At 37.8% G+C, this 8,807-nt stretch overlaps 1 pseudogene; it reads right to left on the reverse strand.

Moving 5' to 3' along the window:
- Nucleotides 1–3,435: 3,435 nt before the first annotated feature.
- On the reverse strand, nucleotides 3,436–5,472 carry LOC103587358 (annotated as a pseudogene).
- Between the last annotated feature and the right edge of the window lie 3,335 nt (nucleotides 5,473–8,807).

Here is an 8,807-nt window from a genome sequence, read left to right on the forward strand (position 1 = left end):
CAATTTAGAGGAAAGGAATTATGTAAACTTCAAAGGAAATTTTTAAATGACTGTAAATGAAATTGATGTACCAAGAGGAGAAATTTTAGAAAACATCCAGTACATTATAACCGTCTGTCAATGTTTGCTTTTTTGCTACCTTTAGATCTTATTTCAGTTGGGAAGATTTTGGCCATAAGTAACAAAAAACCCTGACTTGAATGGCTTAAACAGTAAGAAAACTTATAATCCTACATAAAAAGTTCAAGTAGAGTAGGTGGGCTCCAGCAGCTTGGTGTATCACCAGGGACCCAAGTTCTTGCCATCTCTTTGCTCTGCCATTTTTGTGTGGCTTCATTCTCAGGCTGGTAGCTTGATGTCTGTATCTGTACCACCCATCCAGACCTACTAGCAACCAGAAGAAGATGAGCAATTTTATCTGTGTCTCCTTCACAGACTTGAAGAACTCTTTCTGAGAGTTTCTCCCAGAAAACCTCTCCTCATGTCTCCTCACGACTTATTGGTCAGAAACAGGTCATGTGGCCATTTTCCCAGTCATTGCCAGTGACAATGAGATTCCTATAATTGTCTCTGAGTAATCCTCCTTCAGAGTAGAGAAGGTGCTGGGGAGTCTACAGCACTGGACATTACAATTCTGTGCTTTTTATCAGTAACAGAATGTATCATTTTCCCCTGTATTTTAATCCCCTTAAGGATTAATATTATTTATATTTATGCCTGTTATGAATAGTCTCAATTAAATTTAAGTAAATTTATAAAGCTAGAACTTCAAGTTTGGATGCATCAGTACCCTTAAATTTTATATGTGAGTGGTTTTTAAATTTTCACATTTGAAATAAAGTAATTTTTATAACCTTAATATGGCATGATTATTCTTTTAATAAAGCTAAAGCCTACAGACTCCTACATTTGGAAGCCTTGTTTTCCTTCACCACTCTGTTTATACCTTCTACCTTTATTTGTCTTTTCAGCCTCCCCCACACCAAAAGACTTGACCTTGAAGAAAAGAGACTATCAGGCACAAACACTATTTCTTACCTCATCTTATAGATTCAATCACGATGGAAGTCCTGTCCTATGTATTTTTCTTTTCCCTGTTCCCTCTGCCATTTACTAAATCAAAGGCCTAGTTTCTCACTTATATTATTGTAATAATCTCTTAATTGTTCACCCTGACTTTGCTTAAAGTTTTTAAATGGCCCCCCATTTCTTACAGGCACATGAGGTATTCCATAACCTGGCACCTGCCTCTCTCTTCAACCTCAGCTCTTGTCACTCTCCCCATGAACTGTTCTCCAACCACACGTTGGCTGAGGAGTCTGAACATACATGCTCTTTACCTTTTGCTCCTATACCTTTTGCGTTGCTCCTTCTAATCTGCCTGTACTATTCTTTTTTTTTCCTTTTTGTCTTTTTTCATGTCTGGCAACGGATCGCAACCCTCAGTGTCGCGCCCGTACCGGACCGGGACCGGCAACGGAATCGCAACCCTCGGTGTTGCGCCCGCACCTCGCTCAGCCAGTGAGCGGGAACCGGTCTGTATGTGGGATCCGAACCCTTGGGAGCGCCACCGCGCTCCCAAGCGGCGCACTGCAGCAGTGCGCCACCGGGCCGGCCCCCTGCCTGTACTATTCTAACTCTCTTCTCCATGTGGCAAATGTTCATGTTTATTACAACCCAGCTCAAACACCTATCAATACCTCCTCTATCATTCAAGTGGCTTTCATCATTATTCTTTTCTTCCATAGCACTGTACATTTACTATGGCACTTAGGATGCATTTTAAGTGTATCCATAAAGCTGTCTCTAAGCTTGACTCTAAGTTTATAAGAAGCAGGTACAATATCTCAATCATCTTTGCATTCCCTGTGCTTAGCACGATGTCTGCCACACAGTAACCATTTATTCAGATATTTCCTTAATAACATAAAATAGCATTCAAATTTGAAACTAGCTGAGGTATTCTGACTTGAATATACAGGAAGATGTAATGATGTTTCAAGCCTGAAAAGATATTGCCTTGGGTAGAATGTCCCCCCAAAACTTAGTCCACACTGTAACTGTTGAGGTGGGAAATCCTATTACGGTAATTGGAAAGTGGGGCGTTGAAGAGGTGATTAAGTTGATGGTTCAGTAGTGGTTGTGGGTGTGGTTCCAAGGGCTTTAAAAGGAGAGGGCATGTGGAACTCTATCTCTCTCTGCCATTTTCTGCCATGTGAGACCCCTGCATTGCTGTAAAGCCACCACCAAAGAAGACCCTCACTAGATGTGTTCCCTGGACTTTGGACTTCCCAGCTTCAGAAATTTTAAGTAATAACTTTTGTTTTCTTACAAATTACCCAGTTCCAAGTATTTTGTTATAAGCAACAGATACAGACTAATACAGGTATTGTCAGAAACTTTAAGTAATAACTTTTGTTTTCTTACAAATTACCCAGTTCCAAGTATTTTGTTATAAGCAACAGATACAGACTAATACAGGTATTGTCTGTTACCTTTAAAAATGATTGTTAGTAAGCTCTTACTAAGGGAGGGTGGTTATTGTAAAGAATTGAGGGCATGGTTATGTGAAGAAAGGAATACTCTCAGTTATACGTTGATGAGTATTAAATATTCAGTTTTGTGTTAATAATAAGGTTTTCTTAAACTTTCTTAGAGGAGGAAGTTCTTTCTTGTCACGTAAGTGAGACTTTTTGAGCCCACGCCCTTTTGTTGGTGTTTAATCAATCAAATACATTTATTCTATGCAACTTATTGTATTGGCTCAAAATTATTTTTGTCTTTTATTTTGGTCCTTGTGATTCACTTCAGCTCTGTGATACTGGAAATTTCCAAGTCCAGTTGTGAAATTTGTGTGTTCAGGGCTTGTTAGTTCTATAAGGGTTTTCTTTTTCTTTACTTTTTAATAATTCTGATATGTATCAGCAATCTGCTGAATTTATTGTAAGTTTATCAACCTGCTGAACTTAAATTATGAATCTCACAGTTGATAAGTCCTTTAATTATCCTTCCAACCAGATTTCTGATTACCAACAAAACATAAATACCCGTCTCTTTTATCTGACAATGTAATACAAAATCAAGGCAAATGTATTTAAAACTAAAATTAAATGGTAACAGAATAAAACTAATTTCAACTGTAGATATCTTTAGTGATCGTTTAAAAAATTCCTTAGAACACAGTATGCAGATATTCAGAGTTCTGTTTTGCTTTGTTTTCAAAGATACTTTTGTCTTGTCCTTTTCCAATTTTATGCAATTCTCAATTTTACATAATTATGTATTGAAAAGTCCATTTAGATACTTAAATACTTAACAGTATTTTTTGAAAATCCTCTCTTATTGTCATTAAATGCTATAGGTCTTTATCACACCTTTGATCTAAGTTGAATTTGTTCTTTCCTTATTTTCACACATTTGATGAGAGTCCACCAGTTTCTGAATTGGTTTTTATTTTACTTTATTAAGTACAACTTACATGTTTATTCAAATCCCCATACACCTCTCAAAGGACAGTAACAGTTTAGTTTTTCTGATTCTGCAAAATTTTAAATATAATAAGGCCAACTTGCACATTTAACAGATTCTTCCTAGACACATTGAAAAAAAAAAACCTCATAAATCTAATAGAGCACATACACATTTGGTAGACCAATTTCTCTAAGCATTTAAATATCTGAAAAAGGAAACAAACATTGATAGTAAAACCTATGTAAATATAACTTGCACAAAAATATAATTTCTTTATTCCAACATTATAGATTTTCTCCCCTAGTCATAGTTAAAAGAATTACCAATCCAGGTCCACTATACTAAGGCAACCGTCAGATTTTGGATGAGAGTCTGGAAATGGGATATAGAACCACTAGTGTTAGATTCGGCCCCTTATGCTTAGGTGTCAAAGGTAGGGTTCTTCCAACACAAAGTCTGAGACAAGGACTTGGAGTTGGGTGGTTTATTTGAGAGGTGATCCTAGGAAGGAGGAGTGAGAGATCAGGGAGAGTAAGAGAGAGGGGAAGGAAAATCCAATATATTAAGCTTTGTTGTTGAGTTTTCTCTTGTAGGCAATGAGCTCTCAGTTCCACCAGCACCACTGAGAAGCATATGGGATGCCTCCCAGAATCTCTCTCTTATTCTCATATTTTTTAACTTTGTTTACATTCATATCATTTTATAGCCACTTTATTGTCAATTATAATTTCTATAAAAACACTAACTTCACATAAGTTTTTTCTGCATAAACATGAGATGTTTATCCATTTATTTAGATCTTTATTAATTTCATAAATGTTTTGTAGTTTTCAGAGTGTTTGTTTTGTTGACATTTATAGAATTTCACTGCAGTGTGTTTTCCTATGACTTTTAAACTATTTGTTAAAATGTAAAACCTTGCTATATTTATAAAACTCATAGGATTTCAATCGTGTACATTTGTACATGTCTTTGTCAGTATATGGACCAACTAAGGGCTTTTTCACATTTCTTACTTAGCATTTCTTATTTAGCATTTTATCCAGTATGAATTTTTTCATGCCCTCACATGGAACTGTAAGCACTGAAAGCTTTACCACATTTTTTACAGTCATATTTCTTTCCACCTATGAATTCTTTCATGTGTTTGGAGGGATGTGGGCCAACTGAAGGCTTTACCACATTGTTTAAATTAATAGGATTTCTCTCCAGTGTGAGTCTTCTCATGTTTTCTGAATGAATTGAGATACACAAAGACTTTCCCATATATCTTGCATTTATAATGTCTATCTCCAGTGTGCAGTATTATGTGTCTTTGAATGCTTGCGAGAAATGAAGGATTTCCCACATTCTTTACATTCACAGGGTTTTCTTTCATTGAGTCTTTTCATGTGTTTGAAATGAACTGGAATACTTAAAGCCTTTCCCACATCTTACATTTATAAGGTCTGTCTCCAATGTGCACTATCATGTGTCTTTGAACATTGGCAAGAGAAATGAAGCCTTTCCCACATTTCTTACCTTCATAGGGTTCCCTCCAGTGTGAGTTCTTTCATGTCTTCATAAGCAACTGGAAAACCTGAAGGCTTTTCCACATTGTTTACATTCATAGGGTTTCTCTCTAGTTTGAATTTTTTCATGACTTTGACATGAACTGGGATAGTCAAAGTCTTTCCCACATACCTTATAAGATCCTTCTCCAGTGTGCATTATCACGTATCTTAGAACACCTTTGAGAGCAATGAAGGCTTTCCCACATTCCTTACATTCATTGGGTTTATCTCCATTGTGATCCCTTTCATGGATTTGAAATGAACTGAGAGTATCAAAGGCTTTCCCATATACCTTACCTTTAAGGTCCATCTCCAGTGTGTACTACCATGTGACTTTGAATGCTTGTGAGAGATATGAAGACTTTCCCACATTCCTTACACTCATAGGGTCTCTCTCTCCAGTGTGAGTCCTTTCATGAATTTGAAAGGAGTGGAGGCTTTCCCACATTGCTTATGTTCATATGGCTTCTCTCTGCATTCCTTATTCTCATATGATTTGGGTCCAGTGTGAGATGGGATGTGCCTATTAAGGGATGAATGACATATGCAGACTTTTTCACACAAGCTACATTCACAAGGTTTTACTCCAGAAGAATTTTTCTTGTTCATGTGAAGATTTGGAATCTGGTTGACAGTTGGTCCACAGGCACAGCTTTCTTCAACTTCACCAATGTTCCATACAATATAATTGCTTAGATTTCTGCAGTTATTTTTGTACTGATCTTCAGTGTTCTGGTCTTCCCATTTTTCCTCCCTATAGAAGCCAAGTTTGTAAAGATTTCCCCCATACCATCTCTGTAGAGTCTTTTCTAGGAATGATCCAGCATAGCCCACTCCTCCATGGTGAAGTTGACAGCCACATCCTCAAAGGCCACTGAGTCCATTTCCTAACTTCTGGGAGGTCCCAGCATTCTCCGTATGGCTCCCAAGGTCACTGCAGGTCACAGAGCACCAGAGGCTGCTGCAAAGTCACCTGAGGTCCTTACAGGAATGTGAACCACATAAAATTATTTTAAGCCCTGAAGCAATTATAGTTAATGATAGTACTATATAAGCTTGAAAATCACTTTTACAACTTTAACATCCCATTTTGCGAGTCAAATGATATTTTCTTAAAACCTAAAACACCTTCTCTAGGACCTACCCTTCAAATCAAATGAAAATGGTAGAAAATTAAAAATTGTTCTAAGAATCAGATATTATGATGAATGTAGAAGTGCATCAAAAATGCAAACCTATTAAAATGAAGGGCACATATAGAGTAGAATGTTCTAGCTGATTCACCATTTAAATAAATATTTGTAGAATGAATGAATTTATTCATCATCTACTAGGTGCATAGTTCCTGCATTAGTCAGGGTTGTCCAGAGAAACAGAACGAATAGCATGTGTGTATATGTATATATGAAGGTACTTCAAAAAGTTCATGGGAAAATAGAATTAAAAGATAATATTAATCTTTCCATGAACTTTTTGAAGTACCCTTGTATATAGAAAGAGATTATTTTCAGGAACTGGCTCAAGTGATTATGAAGGCTGGCTCGCTGGCTGGAGACCAGGAAAGAGCCCATGTGTAGTTCAAGTCCAAAAGTCATTTGCTGGCAGAATTTTTCCTTGCTCAGGGGAAGTCAGTCATCTGTTTTATTCAGGCCTTCAACTGACTGGATGAGGCCCACCCACATTACAGAGGGCAATCTGCTCTATTCAAAGTCCACCGACTTAAATGTTAAGGATCCCTTTGGGGCTGACATGTGAAGGGGTGCAGTGTTGAGGAACTAACTCTGGGCAGTTAGCTTCAGAAATGAATTAAACTGTAGAACCCCCAGCTGGTGTCAGAGAATCAGAGAATTGAGAATTGTTGCTGGGAACCATTTGTCCCTCTTGGGGAGATAAGAGACATTTTATTATCCTTTTGGATCAGAGCAATTCACATCTCTATGGCTATAGATCTGATCCTCATGGTATGTGAAAAGTAAAATACTTCTAGGGAAAGTAAAGGCAAACATTTTCTGTCCTTATATAATAAACATCTCAGTGTCCAAGGAGGCCAGGGTTTTTTATAAGAGCAATGAGAAACCCAGGAAGATTTCTTTCCCTACACCTCAGAACTTTGTATGTGCATTTCTGACTAGCATATCTTGTCCCCATCTCTTCTCCTCCTATCCCATCTTGGCTTGGTTAATTCAAACCTGAACTTCAGATCTCAGACTACAAGTCACTTCTTCTGGGAAGGCTTTCTTGACCCCTTCTCCACTCCAGGCTTAGCAAGATGCTCTTCCTGTTGTTCTCCTCCATTGCCCTGTTTCTTCTGTATAAGAGAGCACTGTCACTAGTATTGAACACTGTTTTTCTCTTTAACCCATGTGTTCTTTTAGAACTTTTGAGAATAGGTCTCTTTCTCCCTGATATACCCTGTGCTAAGCACAGTGTTTTTATAAAATAAGAATTCAATAAATATTTTCTTAAGTTATTTACAGTCTCTGAGTTTAAGGAATTTACAATCAAAATGAGAAAAGCATATAAATTACTATAATACTATAATAATAATAAAAGCCCTGGCCTCCTGGGACACCAAATATTTAAGGAAAATTACTTACATTACATAAAAAAGATAAAACAAAATTCTATTAGTATTTTAAGGAGAGAAAAAAATCTTTTATAATTGAAGGACTATGTCTACAATTCCAAATGCTCAATTCCAAATGGCAATGAGAGTGGGAAGATGCTGCGCTCACATGTAAATTCCAGCAGTGGAGAGCGTAGTCAAACAAAATAGCAAACTCAGAAACTTACCCTTCACTTCAACCCCTCCAAAAATATCCAGCTCTGGAGCTCTTTCTCCTACCAAACACAGAAGCTGCCCTGATGACAAGTCTGAGGGTTGCACTAAAGATAATAAGGCCACCAAGGAAGCTAGAAGAGGCCTAGCTCCAGGTAAAGGCACTCCATCCACAGTGATGACTGCAGGACTGGATCTGGGACCAGCACTTCTGCATCAAGCCACACAGTAAGGTCTGGCCACTCTGGAAGTTCCTGTTTCCTCTGTATTTCCCCCAGTTCTTCTCACCAGAGATAGGACAATGGACAGCATTCTCACTCCAAATCTAAATCACCTAAAAATTATAAAAAGGAAAGGAAAAGGTGGACTCTTTCCCCAAAATCTGTGGAAATACACACTGAGAAACTTCCAAGAAGTACAACTAAGAACCCACCCAATCAGATAGATATTTTCCACTTTGGTGACAATCTAAATGCTTGATGTGCCTACAGAAAGGATGCATTACCATGTGTCCAAAGACTGGGCAATGTTTTTTTTTCATTGAGAATTCAGATGAAGAAGGCATTGAAACACATGAATGAGGGTGTCTGGACAGCCAGGAAGCCCCTCCAGCAATGCTGGCCCTTGGCTAAACATCTTACCTATCCCCCACCCCACAAGGCTCCCCATGAAGACTCAAATCCCCAAAGAATACTCTCATCTCATCCCATCAACAGTGCAGCCTTTGAAGCTTTCCATTGTAAAACAGGGCTTTAGGAACTCCTGCCCCTCTAAAACAAATCCCATCCAGCAAAATACTGTGACTTTTATAACTGGGGAGAATAGGTAGAAAAAGCCCATGCCAGATGTCTGGTGTCAGCAAGGGCTATCATTTTAGAACTCTTCTTTTCCCCAGAGGCAGGCTTACAAGTCATCAGTTGAAGCATTTTATCTAAAGTTTATTTATTTTGCCTGTAAAAGAATGGCAGTCTCTGCGTTACTGTTAAATCAATGCCCTCCAGTTG

The sequence above is a fragment of the Galeopterus variegatus genome, unplaced genomic scaffold (genome assembly GCF_000696425.1).
Source record: "Galeopterus variegatus unplaced genomic scaffold, G_variegatus-3.0.2 Scaffold443, whole genome shotgun sequence".
Taxonomy (NCBI): Eukaryota; Metazoa; Chordata; class Mammalia; order Dermoptera; family Cynocephalidae; genus Galeopterus; species Galeopterus variegatus.